The sequence below is a fragment of the Hyperoodon ampullatus genome (genome assembly GCF_949752795.1).
Source record: "Hyperoodon ampullatus genome assembly, chromosome: 9".
Lineage (NCBI taxonomy): Eukaryota > Metazoa > Chordata > Mammalia > Artiodactyla > Ziphiidae > Hyperoodon > Hyperoodon ampullatus.
This window is the reverse complement of record NC_136922.1, coordinates 62,351,068-62,372,440: the sequence shown is the minus strand read 5'-3', so window position 1 is coordinate 62,372,440 and position 21,373 is coordinate 62,351,068. Positions and strand designations below refer to the sequence as shown.

At 40.7% G+C, this 21,373-nt stretch overlaps 1 protein-coding gene across 1 annotated transcript in view; it reads left to right on the top strand.

Annotated features, from left to right (window-relative positions):
• Nucleotides 1-7,928: 7,928 nt before the first annotated feature.
• SCRN1 (secernin 1) overlaps nucleotides 7,929-21,373 on the top strand; it is a 75,911-nt gene continuing 62,466 nt past the window's right edge. Inside the window, exon 1 of the mRNA XM_079711717.1 lies at nucleotides 7,929-8,031. The gene's annotated coding sequence lies outside the window, so the exon portion shown is untranslated. The remainder of the gene's footprint in view (nucleotides 8,032-21,373) is intronic.

Below are 21,373 nucleotides of genomic sequence, written 5' to 3'. Positions count from 1 at the left end.
AGTAGTGTTCCAGGTTTTCTGGGTTTTTTTTTTCAGGTGGACTCTCAACCACTGCGCCACCAGGGAAGCGCAGGTTTTCTGTTTCGAATCATTGTCTTTAAAGAGAATTAAAAACAGCCTACTAAAGTTAATTGATTCTCACATTAAGACTGAACAGTAAATCAACTCTACGCCCTGGAATTTTTTTCAAACATTTTACTACTATGGCAATAATTCTTTAAAACTATTAACTCTTATCATTCACCTATTTCCCCTGAACTGGGCAATGTTCTTTGGTTTTCAAAAAATTTTTTTTTGACGTGGTGTATTTTATTTCATTTTTTATAAGAATTAATTTGTAGTACACTGATTTTTTTTTACAGTTCAGTAAATCTTAGGACATTCACAGAGTTATGCATCCATTACCACAATTTTAGAACATTTTCATCATTCCCAAAAGAAACCCCCACACCCATTGGCAGTTACTGCCCACTTTCCCCCATCCCCTAAGCTACCAGTCTACATTCTCTATGTATTTGGCTATTCTGGAAATTTTCTAATAATTTTTAAAGCTCAATCCTTTCTTTATATTCAGGGTAAAGAAAAATCAATGATCTGATAAATTCATATCATGGTAAAATAATCTCTGCTTTAAATTTTTGTTTCAAAAAATATGAAAAGTGTGGGACTTCCCTGGTGGCGCAGTGGTTAAGAATCCGCCTGCCAATGCAGGGGACATGGTTTCAATACCTGGTCCAGGAGGATCCCACATGCCGCGGAATAACTAGGTCCTTGCGCCACAACTACTGAGCCTGCGCTCTAGAGCCCGAGAGCCACAACTACTGAAGCCCACGACCCCTAGGGCCCACGTGCCACAATTACTGAGCCCATGCGCTGCAACTATTGAAGCCCACGCACCTAGAGCCTGTGCTCTGCAACAAGGGAAGCCACCACAACGAGAAGCCCGCGCACCGCATTGAGGAGTAGCCCCCGCTCACTGCAACTAGAGAAAGCTTGCGCGCAGCAATGAAGACCCAGTGCAGCCAAAAATAAATTAAAAAAAAAAATGAGAATGCTTTTTGAAATTCAAGTAGAACCAAACGCAGATTCCAGCTCTAAGGAATAAATCACTCTACATATGCAAAAAGTCAAATCCTTTGCAAATGTAAGAGCTAGAACCAATGGTATAAGAGATTTATTAAGAATAGTAAAAACCTAGGACTTGGTTTATGATTAAGGTAGAAAGTCAGTGGAAAGGAGGGTAAAGAATAATCAAGAATTTAAAAACTAAAATATCTCTCTACGTCTAGATTATTCTCAATTCTCTGAAATTAATCCAACAAGGAACAAAATAATGCCAGTTTTTTGGTCTTTTATAGAACACAGAAGGGCACCCAAAACAAAATACTCTTTCTCTAGAGTCAGAAACTTCACACAGGGGCTTCCCTGGTGGCGCAGCGGTTGAGAGTCCTCCTGCCGATGCAGGGGACACGGGTTCGTGCCCCGGTCCTGGAGGATCCCACATGCTGCGTAGTGGCTGGGCCCGTGAGCCATGGCCGCTGAGCCTGTGCGTCTGGAGCCTGTGCTCCGCAACGGGAGGGGCCCCAACAGTGAGAGGCCCGCGTACCGCAAAAAAAAAAAAAAAAAAAAAAAGAAACTTCACACATTCTCTCAATAGGTGAAATCATTTTATAATCACTTATAGCATGAAGGAAGTCTTCCTTTAATTGAACCTAAAATTCCTACAGCAATTTAGACAGACCTTGTTTTTTCTGAAGAATTGGAAAACGACTAATAGTAACTTCTGATAAAGTCATATATTATCTCAAGTGAGCAGTGGTGGTAAAATTGTCAACATAAAAAGCTCAACATTTACAATTCAAAATAAGCTTTCATCTATTAAAAGGTGGCCTCAGGTGTCACTAGAATATTAAAAGCAAGCCCTATTTTAAAACCGTACATAGCATAAGGTGAACCTTTTCTACACATGTAAACTAGGAAAATGTATCAGCAAGAAAGGATTAGGTTGAAACTGCTAAGTTTGATCAGAGAATCTTCTAGTCTGCCCTTTGATGATCATAAGACAAAGTTTTAGCAATTGTCCTTTAAATTATCTGTACAGTTGGCTAAACACATGAATGATTCCTAGAGGTGCAGCAATGAATGTAAAGCATATATGATAATTTGTTTCCGAAACCAGGTCCAGAACATTTATGAACTGTTATTTAAAATTAAATAGAAGCCACTCATTGAAATGACACATTCGAATAACTGAACTGATAAACCCATCACCTAATTATATGAGTAGGATTTTACACCTTTTTGCTAAAATACAATTTATGGTTGTCTAAATTACATACCGAAAGGACTTGATTGATCATTTAGATTCTAAAAATAATTTTTAAATAGATTTGAATACTTAAAATCTCTCAGTGTTGCCTATACTCAATATGCACAATAATTCTGTAAATTGTTTTAAGGGCATTTTAAAGGTTTGTTACCATGGTAACCAAATTCAGAAAACTAACCTCTTAAACATGGTTGTCACAGGATTAAGGCAGATGGCTGACTAATCTTAACTAGTGCTTTTCTTTCTCATTTTCCCATGGCTTCCTGTCAGCTCTTTTCTTTGGTTCTCATAAGATTACATACAAGGCAATTACAGAGGCTTTCTTGCCCATACATAAGTGTCTCATTCACATAATATTGTCTGTCATTCATCCCCATGAGAGTTGCCCAATGACAGATCCTTTTCCTCCTGCTATAATTACACACTAAAAGAAGTACTAAGTGGAAAATATCTCTATATGCAATGTATTAAAGGCATTTCTCAATTACACATGTACTTTGGCTCCTCAAAATCACCACATGGGGTTCTTTAGACAATAAATAACACTGGTTAGAAGAAAAGGCAAAATCATCATCAGAGTATTTTTTTTTTTGCGGTACGTGGGCCTCTCACTGTTGTGGCCTCTCCCGTTGCAGAGCACAGGCTCCGGACGCGCAGGCTCAGCGGCCATGGCTCACGGGCCCAACCGCTCCGCGGCATGTGGGATCTTCCCGGACCGGGGCATAAACCCGTGTCCCCTGCATCGGCAGGCGGGCCCCCAACCACTGCACCACCAGGGAAGCCCCATCAGTGTATTTTTTTAAGTGGTCTTGGTTTGGGTAACCCTCATTTATGATCATCTTTTAAACTTGTTTATATTTCCCAACATGCTAGATTAATGTATTTATCTATGCATAACTCTTATGTTACCCTGACAGCAACATACAATATATGCATATATTACTTCTATACTTAATTTCCCTGCTTGCCCCTGACTTCTTGAGAGGTAGGACTGATATGCCTTTTTTCACTTTGTAGCAATAGTGCAATTCCTGGTACAGGTGTCCAATAAACGTTTCTTGTTATATCAGTATGTTGAAGAAGTTCTATAAGTAAACTATGCATTTTCAGTTCTTAAAATAATGACTCTAGTTGTATCAGGACATTTGGTTCCTTAGGGGCATTAAGATTAGTGTTCCTTGCCTTCCACATCTGCCCATGAAGGAAGAATTGCTATAGGACTTGCTCTCCTATTGTGAACAACTAGAAAACTGGGCAAAATATATGAAACAAATTTTGTCAGACATTGGACAACCAATGAGTAACTGGCAGAGCAGGACTGTGATTCTCAAGAGAAAGGAAACAAATGAGATAAGAGCTACAATTATCCCAGTTTTCTGCTTGGAGGCAGTTCCTGAACTATACATGGTAAAAAGGAGGGAAACGAAACAGAGCCCAGTTCTCTTGTGGGGTTGAGGAAACAGAGATCAGAGTTCAGGGAGGTCAAAGCAGCTAGAATTTGTGGGGCAGAGCTCTGGATAAGAGAAAACTAAGCAGAAAAAAACTTCAGAAATTTGCATAAAGGTTTCCTTGAGTCATTGGGTGAATACCAATTGCTGCATGCATATGGTGAATCACCATAATGTCGGGCAAAGAATAACTCCTGAGGAAAGAACAACTACTGGGGAGCTGTGCACAAAAAAATTCCCAGAGCTTACACAAAACTGGGAATTGTCCAAGTTCCTACTAGCCAGAATCACCTGATTACATGGAACATTCATTAGAACCCATATGTGAGTCATACCTTAGTAAAGAGCTAAAGTAGTCGTAGAGTTAAAGTTACCCTAGAACTGTCGTAAACAGTTTATAAACAAGTCTCAAATGGGTGAAGCCGATTCTTAAGAACAAAGTTTACAACCTTTCTTTAAAAGAAATATTTTTAAAAATCCATTACTCAACAACATAAAATTCACTAAGTCTGATAGCCAATGAAAAATTATGAGAGAGACAAAGAAGCAGGAGATAAAACAACCAATAAAAGACTAAAAATACACAGAAATGATAGAAGTAGCATACAAAGACTTTAAAACAGCTATTAAAATATAAATATGATCTGAGATTTAAAGGAAAATGTGTATGAGAAATGGATGGTATAAAAGAACCAAGTAGAACTTAAAGAGATAAAGAATAAAATATCTGATATAAAACTTTAATCAACAGGCAGTGGCAGTTAATTCCTTTTACCATGCAGCTTTGCTTCACTCCATCTGGACTTTCCTGAAGCTGTGGGAGATGGTCAGGTCCAGATCTCAACCAGGCCAGGTGAGGTCTGCGGTCCTGAGGCATCCACTGTAAGGATGGAGAGGGACTGAGGGAGTCCTCGGGCCAGAACTGCAAAACCCCCTTTGAAAAAAATAAAAACAAAGACAATTCTGCCACATTAAAAATGCTGGGAGAGGAGATTGGGGGGGGGGCACCAAAAAAAGAGAGAAAAAAAGACTTTCATTGACAGTATTAACCATTAGTAGATTAGATTAGAGACTGCAGAAGAAAAGATAAGAAAACTTTAAGAAATATCAAGAGAAATTCAAAATTAAGAGAGAAAAAAGAGTGGTGGGTGGGGAGGGAAAGAATAGATTCTTAGTGATCTGTGGGACAATATCAAGTGGTGTAATATATGTATAACTGGAGTCTCTGAACTTGGGAGGGATGGGGTACAATGGGTAAAATATTTAAAGATGTAATGGCCAAAATTTTTCCTAATTTGATGAAAACTATAAACATACAGATCCAAGAAGCTTAGTTAGCCCCAATGGGATAAAAATAGGAAAAAAAAAACCCAAAACAGAACAAAGTGCATTATAATCATATTGCTCAAAATCTGTGTTAAGGAGAAAACTCTTAAAAGCAGCCATAGGAGAAAAAAGGACATATTACGTACAGGGGAAGAAATAATCAAACACAGACTCTTCTTCAGAAACTTTGCAAGTCTTGTGACAATGTCTTATGACAATAGAATGATACTTTTAAAGTGCTGAAAGAAATGAAGCTCTCAACCAAAAATTATGTATCCAATAAAAATGTTTCAAAAATGGAAGTGAAGTAATGACTTTTTCAGAAAAACTTGAAAGAGCTCATTATCATCTAACCTGCACCTACAACAAATGACAGCAATATCAATAAAGATGGGGTGGGGGATAGAAGTGTCCTGCTGAAAGTGTTTTGCATTATATCTGAAATTATATTATTTGAAGGTAGACAGTGATAAGTTTAAGATGCATATTTTAAATCCTAGGGTAATCAACAAATAAAACAAGAAGTATGGCTAATAAACCAATAATAGGTATAAGATGGAATATGAAAAATACTCAATTCTTCAAAAAAAGGCAAGAGCAAAAAAACACAAAAAACAAAAAAAGAACAGAACAAATAGAAGTAGCAAGATGTTACATTTAAAACCCATCATATTGATAATTACACTAAATATAAAAGGTCTACACCAGAGTTTCTCGACTCCAATGCTACTGATATTTAGGGACAGGTAATTCTTAGTTGTAGGGACTTGTACTTTGCACTGTAGGATGTATAACAGCATCCCTGGCCTCTATGTGCTAGATGCCAGTAGAGGCCTCCCTCACCTCTGCCACTGTGACAATAAAAATGTCTCCAGACATTGCCAAATGTCCCCTGGGGGCAAAACTGCTCCCGTTTAAGAGCCACTGATCTAAGAACTCCAATTAAAAGGCAAAGAGTGTCTGACTGAATGAAAAGCAAGATCCGATTATATTCTGTCCAAACAAAGACAATCTAATATAAAGATAAAGGCTAAAAGTAAAGGGACAGTTTCCTTGGTTGGCCTTAAATGCACAGTCAGGTCCCTTTGTGCTCCAAGAGTCTATGACCACTACTGCTCTATCCTGCAATAACTGCACTGATTCCACCAGCCCTCTCCCACTATCCATTCACTCCTGGCAAACCACAAGCACAGGCATAACAGTCAAAGATGTAAAAAAAGTCTCCTTCCTTGCCCTGCATTCAGTCACCCAGTTCTCCTCCCTGGTGGCATCTACTATTACAGTTTCTTACGTATCCTTCCAAAGATAGTCCACGCGTTTGCAAATGAGTACAGGCATATTTTTCCCCCACAAATGATAACACATTTACACAATGTTTCTCACATGGCTCCCCCCACCCTTAGTGTAGGTTGGAAGTCTTTCATATCAGTACATAGAAATAGATCTTCCTCATTTTTTCAACAGCTGGATAGCATACCATTGTGCTGATGTGCTGTAATTTATTTGAACAGTTCTCTATTGACGGGCATACGCTTCTAATCTTTGCAAGCACAAATAATGTAGCAGTGGATAACCTTGTATGCATATCATTTCACACCCGTGTTGGTATATCTGTAGGATAAATTCCAGAAATGGAATCTTTACGTCAAAGACTATATATGTATTTGTTATTTGGGGAGATATTGCCGAGTTGTCCTCTACGGACTTTATAAAACTTTGATTTTTGCTAATCTGACAGGTGGAAATCCTACTTTGTATATGTATTCGATTTTCAGTTAAGTGAGCTTGAATATTTTTTCACGTGCCTAAGTGGTACTGTATTTTTTTTTCCTTTATACTATCTCTTCATATCCTTTGAGATGGTTTTTTCTTATTAGTTTATAAAAGGTAGAGTTTGTGTTCCGGTAACAGATGGATGGTCATGTCCTGGCCAATGACCGTGACGTCAGCATCAACACACCTGTCACCTGTCTCTGGATTTATTAACCCAGGTTTGGAATCTTGGCTTTGCTACATGCTGCGTGATCTTGGGCGAGTTGCTTAACCTCTTTGAGATTTAGCGTCTAAGTATCGGACATAGGGGCTTCCCTGGTGGCGCAGTGGTTGAGAGTGCGCCTGCCAATGCAGGGGACACGGGTTCGTGCCCCGGTCCAGGAAGATCCCACATGCCGCAGAGCGGCTAGGCCCATGAGCCATAGCAGCTGAGCCTGCGCGTCCGGAGCCTGTGCTCCGCAGCGGGAGAGGCCACAACAGTGAGAGGCCCGCGTACCGCAAAAAAAAAAAAAAAAAAAAAAAAGTATCGGGCATAGGGTCTGGCTTGTCAACATGGCGCAGAACCGTACCTTTAACCCCAGGCAAGGAGTTGGCTTGGACTTGTGAGTCAACAAAGTACCGGACACGTTTCTCCGCGGGGAAAGCTTGCTTAGGCACAGAGGCCCGCACGTAGCAACCCAGACGGCGGAGTCCGGGGAGAGGCGCCGGAGAAAGCGGGGCTCTGGCTCCTTAAAGCCAGAGTTCTCCCTTTCCAGAAAGCCGCAACCCCGCTGTGACCAAGAAATAAAAATCGCGCAAAGAGCGAGCCACGTTCCACGGGGAGATTCGTCTTCTCAGCCGCCCTTTCTGCTCCCAGGCGCCTCCGCGGACCAGGCAGAGTGAGTGTGCGGCGCGGCGCAGCGCGGCCCGGGTCCGGCGTGGGGCGGAGGCGGGGGCGGGCCCCGCGGTCACGTGAGCCCGGCCAGCTGTTAGCTGGGGGGCGGCGGGCCAGAGCGCGGGGAGTCTGGGGAGGGGGAAGCGCCCGACGGCCGCCCTCGCCACTGCAACTGCAGCCCTCGATGTCGCCACAGTGATCGCAGCCGCGGCACCACCCGCACCCTCGCCGGCCGCAGCATCAGCACCGCAGAGCCGAGCCCGGAGCCCGCAGCCCCGCAGGTGAGCTGTGACGGGCACCCCTGGGAGCGCAGGGAATCTGCAGCTGCTTCCCCCGGCGGGTTCACCCGGATCCGCCATCGCCGTCCCTGTGCCTCGTCGCCTCCAGATGTCCCTCCAAACCCGCGGGTGGGAATCCCGCGGATGCTGGCTTGGGCTGTCTGGGGTCTCTAGGGGATCAGGCGAGAGGGGGCCTCAGGGGTGGGGGACTCCGGCTACAGGCTGCGGGGGCGCAGGAGAGGGCTGCCCCACCCCAGGGCGCGGGCGCCGCAGCCTGGTTGGAACCTGTCCCCGCTCTCCACCCCCCAACCCAATCCTTCCCACCACCTCTTTTGAACTCTCCTCACTCCCCCAGGCCGCTTCTCCTGTGTTTCCATTGCTTGGTATCCCAGTTGCTGGCCCGCTGGGGTGTGTGCCCAGTGCGGCCCCCGCCCTCCCCCCCAGACCGCTCCGGGGGTTCCCGGCTCGTACGGGCACGCAGCTGGTGGCGGAGCGGGCCAGGCACCTTCCCGGTCGCACCTGCCGCGCGGGCGGGCTCGCGGGAACATGGCTGCCTGGCGGGCCTGCTGCCCTTGGCCCGGCTCTGCCCCCGCGTCCGCCGGTTCTGCGGTTGCGGTTGCCGAGTCGTGTCCGGAGGACTACCCTCCCCCTAAGGGCAAACGCGTCGGCTCTTGCTGTTGTCTGCGAGGGCCGAAGGACTTGACATAACACCGCCCGCCTCTTCAAGCCACACCCGGGGCGGATCTTGGGGATGGGGGGTGTCGGGGCAAGTTAAGGCGGTGGCGCCGGGGCACTTATTGGTAAAAGGCACTCGTATTTCTGAGATGATTATCCATTTCAGTTTGCCTTTGCGCCCTCGGTTCGCTTGTCTGTCTGGGCGCGGATTATTGGGCGACATCACTTGTGAGGTCTGAGACGAGTGTGATCTGCAAAGCAGGAGGGATGCTTGAACTTTAGAGAATTGACGAGGACTAAGATTTAGGGGTTAAAAATGTCCATTCAACTCAAATGCAGAAGCAGTCATTTGCTGTGGCTCCAAACTGTCTTGGTAGTGTTCTGTTAAATAATACTCTCTTTCTGGATTTGCTGTTTAATTCTGGCTTGCAAGTGTCTTGGATTACGCTTGTAGTCCAGCTTCCCGACGGGTGTGTGTGTGTGTGTGTGTGTGTGCGCGTGTGCGCGTGCCTACTGTGCTCCAAGCCTGACTAGAAGATTCATCAGTTGCAGAGGAAACCTATGTTAACTCAAAATGGCAGCATGAAAAATCAGGCCAGGCGGAAGCAACACAGACCAGAGCTAACATCAGCTGCCCCCTGACTGAAGCATTGATGGGGGAATCTACGGGAGGGAAGGCCCTCCTGGGTATCGCTGCAGCCGGCCCTAAGGGATAGGAAGTGATTCTTGCAGCAGGCTGGATTTTAGGGTGCTGCAAGGTTCTGGGGAGGTTATGTGGGAAGTTTGAGGAGTTGTAATTATCTTCAGGTGCAAAGACCTGATTAAAACTCTCTGTGATTTTGATCTGATTTTCTACAGGCTCCACTAAAGTTGATGTATCTGGCTGCCAATATCTGTTTGATAACTTCTGTGCTGTTTTGTATCTACAAGTGGCTCTTAAAAGAGATGAGTGTCTGGTATAAACATCATCCAAGAACAGTACATATAACAAATACCAGGTTCTTAGAGCAAGTTTCATTGGGAGAATTGATTTAACATCACAAGCAAGCACTCAGGCACCAGAGAATGGTAAATTCTTGAAAGGTGACTCATTGTAGGATTTTTTTTTTTAACAGCCTTTTTTTCCCCATTTCACTGCTGTGCTGCCAGCCATCTTCTCTTTTAGCAAGGAGGAGATGCATGAGGAGGCAAATGTTTCAGGGATAATGGGATGGAGGGAGATTAGTGCAAAGGTCAGGAATGGTGAGCTGGAAGCAGCCTGAGAAAGCGCTGTGCTGTCAACCCCTCTTTACAGCCCGGGAGGCTGAATCCAGCGGGGTGAATGGACTGCAGCCAAGGTCATATAGCTGGTTGGCAGCTGGCAGTGAGAACTAATAGCCAGGTGTCGTAACTCCCCATTTTAGGGTTCCACATGCCGCCTTTCAAATCCTGGGGGAAAAGAGCAAACCTATCATTATTAGCATGGCAAACACTTCATGAAACCAAACTTTAACATGATTTAAAAATCTGTACTATTTAAAGTAAGTGCTCACACCTTAGTTTCCTAACTTAAGTGCATTTAACTTCTTAAGCTGTGTCCACCTCATGTTCCCATTTTCCAGGAGCTAGACTGCTTCTATATTTAAGCACCAAAACCATAATTTTATGGTTTTTACATTTTATAATATGTCAGAATCTTTGAGGTGAGTAATGCATTCTTTGATTAAAAAATTAGTTGCTTGTATTGCTTGTCTGGTTTTGTAAAGAAACCAAGGTGGGACATATAATAGCTTTTGAATATATTTAAGTTTAAGTAATAGTAAATAACAAACCTATTTTAAAATAACTTTGAAGCAGCACTGAAGACAGAGTCTTTTTCTAGAATTTGAATTTGAGTTCTCTGAGTCATATACCAGTGTCCCTAGTTCTAATAAAGCAGAACTAGAGATTGTGTGTGGGTTAGTAAATATTTGTGCAGAGGTGGTGAGAGCAGGGGAGATATTTCTTCTGAGCATTCTGTACCGTCAACCCAGCGATCTGCAGAAGGTGAAGGTGGGTGCGCTACAGGGAACTGAGAGAATAATTGACGATGGTGAAGCAGATAGGAACTAGGTATGGATTGACAGATAACGTTGAAATGAAGACAGATGCTGATGCCACATGTGCCATTAAAACAATAACTTGCATTAGAGCGTGAATGTGAAGATTCATTCATTGAAATTCTCCCAATATGTCAAAGATATTTAAAATCACAAGTTTTTAAAAAAAGTAAACACGTGCAATCTGTTTGTTGGAAAACAATAAAAAATACAGATAAGCCAAGGTTATTTTTAAAAAGCCACCTATGATCCTTTTATTCAGTAATAATCATTCATTCTGAAAGTTTGGGTATTTTCATTGGAGTGAGAGCCTAGGTTTGTGCTGTCTAATTCAGTAGCCACTAGCCACCGGCCACATGTGGCTACTGAGCACTTGAAACATGGAGAGTCTGAATTGTGATGTGTTGTGAATGTAAAATATACATCAGATTTCAAACATTTATAGGAAAAGGAATTTAAAACACTTCATTAATAATTTTATTTATTTATTTTTATTAAAGTATAGTTGATTTATAGTATTATGTTAGTGTCAGGTATACAACATAGTGATTCAAAATTTTATAGATTATACTGCATTTTAAGTTATTATAAAATAATGGCTATGTTCGCTGTGTTGTATAATATATCCTTGTAGGTTATTTTTTAATACATAGTAGTCTGTACCTCTTAATCCCCATACCCTTATCTGGTTCTTCCTTCCTTTGCTCCCCCCACTGATAACCACTAGTTTGTTCTCTATATCTGTGAGTCTCTTTTTCTGTTTTGTTATACTCATTTGTTTTATTTTTTAGATTCTCATGTAAGTGATAACATACAGTATCTGTCTTTGTCTGTCTGACTTAGTTCACTAAGCATAATACCCCCTAGGTTCATCCATATTGTTGCAAATGGCAGGATTTCAATGAACAGATACAGTTCATTAATGATTTTTACATTGATTATGCAGGCATACCTTGGAGATAATGCGAGTTGTGTTCCAGACCACTGCAATAAAGCAAATATCAAAATAAAGCAAGTCACATGAATTATTTGGTTTCCCAAGGCGTATAAAACTTAGGTTTATGGTGTAGTTTGTTAAGTGTGCAATAGCATTATGTCTAAAAAAATGTATATACCTTAATTTAAAAATACTTTATTGCTAAAAATGCTAACTATCGTGTGAGCCTTCACACGATAGAGTGGGTTCTCTTTTCTCTATGCTAACATCAAAGAACACTGATCACAGATCACCATGAGAAATATAACAATAATGAAAAACCTTGAAATATTGTGAGAATTACCAAAATGTGACAGACAGGAAGTGAGCAAATGCTATTGGGAAAATGGCACCCATAGTCTTGCTTCACTCAGGGTTGCCACAAATCTTCAATTTGTAAAAAATACAATTATCTGTGAAGCGCAATAACACGAAGCACAATTAAATGAGGTATGCCTGTATTTTGAATTAATATTTTGGATATATTGGATTTAAACAAAATATGTTATTAAAAGTAATTTCACCAGTTTCCCTTTAGTTTTTTAGATGTGGGTCCTGGAAAACATGAAATTACATATGTGATTCACATCTGTCTTCCATTATATTTCTATTGGGCTGCATCGGTCTAGGTCATTAGCAGAAAGTGGAGGTTGGTTGAGGTGTGTGATACTGTTCATAGAAATGGATGTGGGAGGTGAGAGAACTTTGAATAGACACTGGAGGGGAGGAGATGGGGTGAGTGGAGAATGACTGACGTGGTGTACATGTCAATCACACCCACCTGTCCTCTCTCCCCCAGAAACTCCCAGCATCCTCAGGGCCTCTACCCAGTCTGGGATAGCAATGAACTGAACTGGGTGGGTGACTGAAAGGGGAGGAAGTTGGGGGCCTCCCAGCTTGAGCCTCATTGGAAGCAGAATGAGGGAGCTTGAGATGGTTAATGTTCCCTTCTCTTTCTCTTCTTAATGGTTATATATTTAACCTAAATCTCCCAGTGCTTCATCTACTACCCTAAAGTGAGCTAGGTGTTCTTGAAGGCTCCCATAAGCATTTCTGATCATTGTTTTAAGTTGTATTATTGCCCTCCTCTCTTGGTTTTATACATGAGTGCCTCTTCTTCTAGTTGATGAAGACCTTGAGAAGATCTTTTTAACTCCATTTTCCCTTAGGTTGCACATGGTGCTTATAGGTGGTTAGGGGCTCAGATTACATATTGATAATTCATATGACTTCTTAAAAGTCCTAGTTAAAATGATGTAGTGATCAAAGGCTCTTCTGAATATCTTTTTCTCCTCTCAAAATGAAACCTTAGTGTATTTTAAAATTGCACTTAGCAGTGCCTAGCGACCTGAAAGAATTAAATGAAATGTCTTAAAATGTCCTTTCTTGAGCACTGAAGTAATCAGATTTTAAAAAATAATTAAAAATCCAATAAAGTAATATGAGCTTGTTATAAAGAAGTTTTAAATGACATAAGTAGATGAAATGTGAAGTTTCTATCTCTATAGCCCACATTTAGTCCCACCTCCAACTCTCAGTTAGATATTAATCCTTCCAGGTCCTTTTTTTTCCTTCCTCCGTTCCTCCCTCCCTCCCTCCTATCTATCTATAGTATATACTTATAAATATTTGCATAAGTGGGGATATTCACACCCACATATATATGTATTTACATACACACACTAATATGTTCATATATATGTATATAGGTTCCTTTTTGATAATAAAATGGGATAAATTTCCTAATGGTAAAAACACAGCAAATGAGTATAACATTAATGGGCATTTACAAAGTAGTTTTTAAGTCCATTTTGCTAGATGTAAAGTAACACTATGGTTTCATACTAGCAAGATTTAAATTTATTCTGTAGGAAATGAATGTTTAGCTGATGTTTTTACAGGGACAGAGTGTAAACCACTGTTTTAAGAGTGATTAGGAAGACTTTTTAAAATCCCAGTTTACAGCATTAACAGGTACGTATCAAATCATATTACTGGGAAAAGATGAGAATAGACAATCCATTATTTATATGGGAGAAGAAAACAGATGCTGGGAATAGGAAGGTCATCATTCAAAGCAACTTTGCCAAATTAGTGGACACAATGGCAGCAATGTCAGAAATGAGAACACAAGGAAATGAAAGAACCCTAGATGTGGCTTGTTCAGTAGCTCCCAGGTCTTTCCCACAGGGAATGCTTTTGGCAGCTAACCACATACCTGCCTATTTCAAACACATTCTTCTTCCTTTATCTCCATAATCATTACCTTCCCAGAACCCTAATCTTTAAGAACCAACCTTTCTTGAATGTTTCTCTATTCCAGATACTCTGCATCTATTACCACATTTAATCCCCATAACAGTACATAGTAGACATCATGGCCATGTTTTATAGATGAAGAACTTAGTAGTTGGAGAAGCTACACCCGGAATCTGGGTCTATCTGACTCTTTCTTAAGAAGCCATAATGTAACCTCTTGGATAGATTATTCTGACTGCACAGGTTGAATGTATACTATTAATGTGATGTAAGTCATTTTCTTTCTTTCTTTATATTACTGTAAAAGATGGAAAACTGTCTTTCAACCTGCCATGTATTGGAAAACATCTTCCTTATAGTGAACTTGATCTGACTATATTTTTCTAATTTGGCTAGCTTGAATGAAAAATGAATCCCACTTGTACTCTTTATCTACTCCTTCCTACATTAAAAAAACTGTTGTATCTATGAGAAATGGATGCCATTCAACTAATCTCTTCTCTTCCCCTCACTCTAAAATTCCTAAAAGCTCTGCAAAAGTGGTACTCATGCAGCCTGAGTTTTCTTTTACGTGGTACCATATTTTAAATGCACCAGAGTGATGAACAGATCACTGGGTGTAGTGGAGTTTTTGAAGGGGGGCCTTGAATTCACATGTGTCCCAACATTGAATGGACACAGAATAAATAGTGAGCCATATATATCTTCAGCATTATTTTTCAGATGTGTAAGGATTCTATTACCAGTTAGTACATACAAATGCATTGAAAGTGTTACTAAATTCATAACATATATTCATGACATATTTTTCCCAACTAACTACAATCACTCTTACGTGGGGTGTCTATGAAAATTTTTTGACATTAAAAAGTTGGGAAACATGTTAGAATATTTCACATTATAGAGAAATTCTGGAGTGATTTGAAGAATACTTTTGTTAAGTGACCAGTTACCCCCTAATTTATCCTATGAAGCAATGTAGATTTTGAAGCACAACATTCCACTTGACTACAGAAAAGTCTACATTTCCTTAGTTATTAAGCTGTCACGTGAATCATTAAGTTGGACATTTTGCTTTATTCATATTTCTCATTGTCACCATATCTTGAAAATGAGGCAGAATCAGATGTGGCCAAAAGAGAAAATGAATTCATTTGCCATGACTGAGCTGTGGGGTTCTGCTTAATCCCTGAGTCTCTGCCTTATTGAAAGGCCATATTTATTAGCGGCAATATATTGAGAAAATAGATTATTTCTATTGCAACTCTTCCTTTTCTTCTTTTTTTAAAGTATTTTCATTACAGATTCTGTATTTTCATGTGGGAAGTTTGAAAGTGCCTGAATATGTATAGGTTAAGAAATTGCCTGTGTTTCTGCAACCCAGCAATACTATTACTCTTAAAAATTTTGTTGCATTCCCTTATGATCTTTTTGCATCATCTATCTATATAATATACATAATTTGAATGATGTATATAATTTGTGTGACCTCTTTTTATTTCACCAGCTTGTTCTTGTGTATTGATATATTTCCCAGCTTTCCATGATATGTATAGATAGCAAATTAAATATCATACATTTGTCTTGTTTTGTTTCTGTATTCTTATGATCATCTAAGTGGCTGTATTTTGGGAGAGGGTGATGCACCAGCAGTGGTCCATTAAATTATCAGGGGTTATGGTGAAGTTGAGTAGTTGTTAATTACCTGGAATTTTGGTTTTACAAATTTGAAACAGACACTCTTTTCATTTCCTCTAGCTAATCACCTAAATTGCAGTAGTTTTGGAATGCAAGAGCAAATCAGTTTGTGATCATTTCAGTCATTAAGAAAAAAGCATCCAAAGGATATTTCTTTGCAGGTCCTACTGATTTAGAAATATTCAGCTACATGAAATGATATCTAGCTCTTCTTTTTTCTGGCTTAAATTCTTACTTTCTATCCAAGGCAGAGGAGTCATGGTCATTACCAAATGATTTACCTTGCATCTATGTTAAATGAAAAATGCTTTTTTTTTAAAAAAAGGTATTTTTAAAGATTTGGGTGAGACTATTTCTTTAAAATAGTGAAAACTGCAAAACATTTAAGGAACAATTAACAATCCAAATCTTCCTGATTATCATGTAGTGTGATTAGTCTGATTTCCCAGTTTTAAAGCCAAAGACCAAGAAAACACAGCCTCCTACATCTTTATTTGTCATACTTCTCTCAAGTTACCCAGGGATGGGTTTCACCCACCTTCGTCTCGAAGGCAGAGAGTATTGCTGCCAATGCTGTTGCTGAATTCAGCAACATTCAATTAAAATTAAGTGGTTTCCTTAGAAATAAAATTGAGAAGCAAGATGGCAGAAAGTTGATGGCCCTTGCCTTAAGGGAGCTTATTGTACTCTTGTATGTGTGTGTTGAAAGTTTCCACACTCAAAAAAAAAAAAGCTGGGCAGAAAAAAATGAATACTACTTTAGAGAAGCAAAGAGGTTTAATAATCTATAACTGGATATTCCACACCAGTCTGAACTGACTGCATCAGAATCACCTGGGCATTTGTTAAAAATATTCTTCCTGGGAACTCAGCTCAGACCCACTGAATCAGAATCTCCAAGGAGGGAGTGCCTAGGAATCTGCTCCTCAGACCATCATTTTGATGTGTGGTCAAATGTGAATCCCGTGTATTGAACCACAGCTTGGGAGCGCCTTGTCAGAATCAGATTTTCCTGCTCTTTTTCTCCCATTGAAGATGAAATATCGATACCCCTTCTCCTTCATTTGTTCAACAAACATTTGTTGAGGTCTTATTATGTGCCAGTCTTTGCACGAGGTGGCAGGGAAATAAGGATTTACATATGTGTCCTTGCCCTCATGGGGCTGATAGTCTAAAGAGCAGAGACAGGCATTTTAAAACTTGAGGGAAAGAGATATAGCAAGGTAGAGGAAACCAGGGGCTTGCCTCTTCCCCCAGTGCGCTAATATACCAAGCCAACTGAAATCCCTCCCCATCCTCCCTGCCCCCAGTAATCCTTCCTCAAAGAGGTATCTGAGCCCCCAAATAACTTACTCATAAGTTATGACTCCAAGAAAGCATTTCCTGTATTAGATCAGTCCAGTGCTATTTCTAACCTTAAAAGAATTTTAAACATCTTATCATATGCATTACTTCTTAAGTAAAGAGAACAGTATGATAAACCACTATGTACTCATCACTCAGCTTCAGTTATTTTTATTGCCTAGAGAATCTTGTCTCATCTGAATTTCCCACCCTTTCTCCTCACCCTGGATTACTTTCATTATATCATCTCACATGGAAGTATTTCAGTATGTATTTCTTTTTTTTTCTTTTTCAGTATGTATTTCTAAAATTATAGGCTCCTTTTTCGGACATAAATACAATATCATTGTATCTAAGAAATTAACAATAATTCCTTAGTATCATCAAATATTCAGTGCGTTCATATTTTCCCAACTGTCTTTTGTTTTAAATTTACTTTTTGGCCGCGCTGCATGGCCTTCAGGATCTCAGTTCCCCAACTAGGTATTGCACCTGGGCCACAGCAGTGAAAGCCTGGAATCCTAACCACTAGGCCACCAGGGAACTCCAAATATTAGGAATATTATAGTTTTTTTGTTTTTTTTTTTTTTTTTTGGCCACGCAGCATGGCTCACGGGATCCGAGTTCCCCAACCAGGGACTGAACCCAGGGCCTTAGCAGCAAAAGTGCAGAGTCGTCACCACTGGACCGCCAGGGAATTCCCCTCAACTGTCATAAAATTTTTGTACAGTTTATTTAAATCAGGATCTAAATAAGTTCCACTCATTGCAGTTGGTTGATACATCTCTTAAGTAACTTTGTGTCTTCATCTTTTTTTTCTTGCAGTTTTTGTTGAAGAAATCAGATTTGTCCTATAGAGTTTCTCATAGTCTGGATTTTGCTGATTTCATCCCCATGGTGTCATTTGTATTCTCTGTAAACTGATGGCTCAGTCTAGAGGCTCCATCATTCCAGTCTGATCCTTTAAGCACATTATAGTTGCACGTTGGAACGTGAGTGTGTCTGATGAGCGAGAGGCAAACCATTGGTGAGATGGTGAAGGAGCATAGTAGGGATTGGTGCCAAAGTGGCACACCCATCCCCAGTGAGTAGTAGGGGGGAGGAAAAGGAACATTTATTGAGCATCCCACTGTATACGGCCACAGGACTGGGTACTTTCCATACGATCTCAGATAAACACGTGTGCTGTGTTGTGTATGGAGGATCAGTCCCATTTTCACATGCGGAAACTGGCTCAGAGAGAGTTCATAACCCGCCTGTTTCCCACGGTTAGTGGGTGGAGTCAGGATATGAACAAGAGTCTGTTTGTCTCTAAAGTATGTCCTTCTCTTGCCCCTGTACACATGGGGCTACAGGGCCACCCAGGCATTGTAAATGAGCACAATTGACCTGACACTGAAAAAAGAAAGAACAAAAAAAGCAATAGCCCAAGGGTGATGATAGGCAGCGCTTCCAGTGGCCTCAGTGTTGGGAAGTGGAGAGATGTGTGGCCGGAGCCCCCCTCCGCTCCAATCCTGCTGTCATGCAAGAATGTGGATCCAGTGTTGCTAGGTCTTTTGAGTTTTCAAGAGACGCTAAGCATCTGAATTTCTGTGGAAAATCTCTAGATTTAAAAATGTTAGCTGCTAATTCTGATTAAAAAAAAAAAAAACCCACACTGTTTAGGCCAGTGCTCTGGACCAAACCAAGCAAATGTGCAGCCTGCCACCCCCGTGCCTCTCCATGCTGCTAGGAAGTATGTCTGCAGAAGAGTGGCATTGAAGACTGCCTGAGTCAGCTGTCAGAGGTAGGTGTTGCCCTTGGCCTTAGAGAAAGAGAATAGTAAGCAGCTCTTAAAAGACGTCAGGTGACAATGGAGCACATCTTCAACAGGTGAGAGAGCCTTTAGATACTGTAAAGAAAAAGCCAAGTTTCTGAAGTCTCATCTGTTCAGATCAGACCTTGACAAAGGAACAGCCTTCATCATGTAACTTTCTTCACCCTCACGGTGATGCATCCTTACTGTGTCCCAGACAGCATTCTGAGCACTTAATGTTTCAGCTCATTTGAACCTCACCACAACCCCATCATTATCCCTGTTACAGAACGGTAACACAGGGCTGAGATTCGAACCCAGATTGCCTCCAAAGCCTGCTTCCTTACTTAATACCCTATGTGGTCGTTCTTCCATTAGGTAGTTCCTCATTCAAGGCATAGAATGTTAGAAGTTGGAAATCACTGGCTGTGGAGTCCTAAAGCTTTATGCTCTACTATCTTGAGCTTTCAGTGAAACAGAAGAATCTTTCTTTTTTTCAGGCAGAGCTTGATGAGTCTGAGCTAATTTACGTACCTTTCATCAGCTGGCATTTACATCTCAATTCAGGTAGATAATTCCTTTCCCAAACACCTATTTATCCTTTACTATCTCAATAGCAGATATAGGACAGGAAAATAAATTTATAAGTGAGTATCATTTGTCCTGTTTTCAGTTCAGTGGGAATGTCAACAATTTAAAAAATGACTTTATCGATAAGTAATATAACATAATATAATATAATAAAATACATTCTTCTTTGCTTTTCTGGAAGGAGGTAGTTCATAGATGTTGGCTTTAAACTTACCCAATCTTCTCAGTAAAGCTGGGAGCTTGGAGAGAAGGACATTTGGGTTTCATTTCTTTGTGCAAGTAAAGGTACTTTGTCACAGTTATTTGCAAGAGAGTTAATAAGCCTATAGCTTATATAGACAGTCATTTTCTTCCTCTCAGGCAACTCAAGGCTCCCTTATTACTGGGTATGGCGCCTAATGAGGGTCTCTGCAGCTTCACTGAGATAAAAGGGCAGGGCAGTTTGGCATTCAGTCAAAGAAAACCCCTACTTGGCTTGGAGCATTCATGCCCTTCAATAACTACTCACTGAACTTGAGGACAAAGACCTTCTTTCCCATGCAGCTTCCTCCCTCCTTGTCTAGACATTCTGTAAGCAGTCTCCTAGTTACAGGGGTGCAGTGCTCCAGCCCCCCAAGCCTGTACCCAGCCTCCTGTCACCAGGCGGAGGGTGGATGTTGGGAGATGCAGCTCCTGTGCTGTGAGCTCCAGGGACTCTGGAGTTATAATTCCCAAGAGGAAGTCATGAATCCTGAAAGGACTTTGATAAGGACAATGATGGTTAGAAATTGAGCTTAGGGGTACTTTACCACAGCTGATAGCACGATATCTAAAGCTGTCCAGTCCAGTTTTGTAGCCTTGAGCCACATGTGGCTATTTGATTTTTAAAAAATGTTAATTGTGGTAAAAATACACGTAACATAAGATTTACTGTCTTAACCATTTTTGAGTGTACAGTTTAGCTGTGTTAAGAATATTCATGTTGTTGTGCAACCCATCCCCAGAAATTTTTCATCCTGCAAAACTGACACTGTGTACCCGTTAAACAGCTAACTCTGTCCTCCTCCCCACACCCACCCCTGCCTGCTCCAGACCCTGGTAACCACCATTCTACTTTCTGTCTCTATGAATCTGACTACTCTAGGGACCTCATATAAGTGAAATTACACAGTATTTGCATTTTGGGGACTGGCTTATTCTACTTAGCATAAAGTACAGATAAACGTACTTTGAAATATTCTTAACAAATACTTCCTAGGAAATACCTGTAAGTTTAATTGTCTGTGGGGGTTAAATTGGAGTGTTTCATTAATTGGAACTGTTAGTTTATTGCTAACCTGGCAAGAATCCTAATTGGTATTTACCACAAAGAAGCCTATTCAGTAGACTTGCTCTTTAAGCCTGTTGCTTTTAAAGATTTTTACTTGAAACCCATAGTAAGAGAGAAATGCTATATTGCAACCCAGTACATACATATACTTATATGTGTATATCTGAACTTAAAGTTTCTTGTACCAGCGCTTACTCTTACTATGTGAGATGCACATGTTCTTTTCTAAAACATACTGATCTTCACTATATTGATTTCATAACCCACAAAAGGGCCACAATATGCAGGTTGGAAAACACTGCTATAGACATTCCTGGGTTCAGTTTTAGGCCTGTAGTATATATAACCCTGTACCCACATCCCCACCTCTGGATCCCTATGGCTCAGAAGACAGCTTCAGAATTGTGCCTCAAAGCAAGCAAGTTAAGAAAAAAGCCATCAATCATGGCTTTATTTCTGAGTAAGCTTTGTTCACTGATTTTAATGCTGGCTTAAGTAGAGTGTAGTTATAGAAAATTCATTATTGAATGGTTATACTGTTTTCCAAAGCTGAATATAAACGATAAAAAAATCTATGCAATAAATTTCTGCATTAGCATGTGTGATTGGGAGTTAATTAA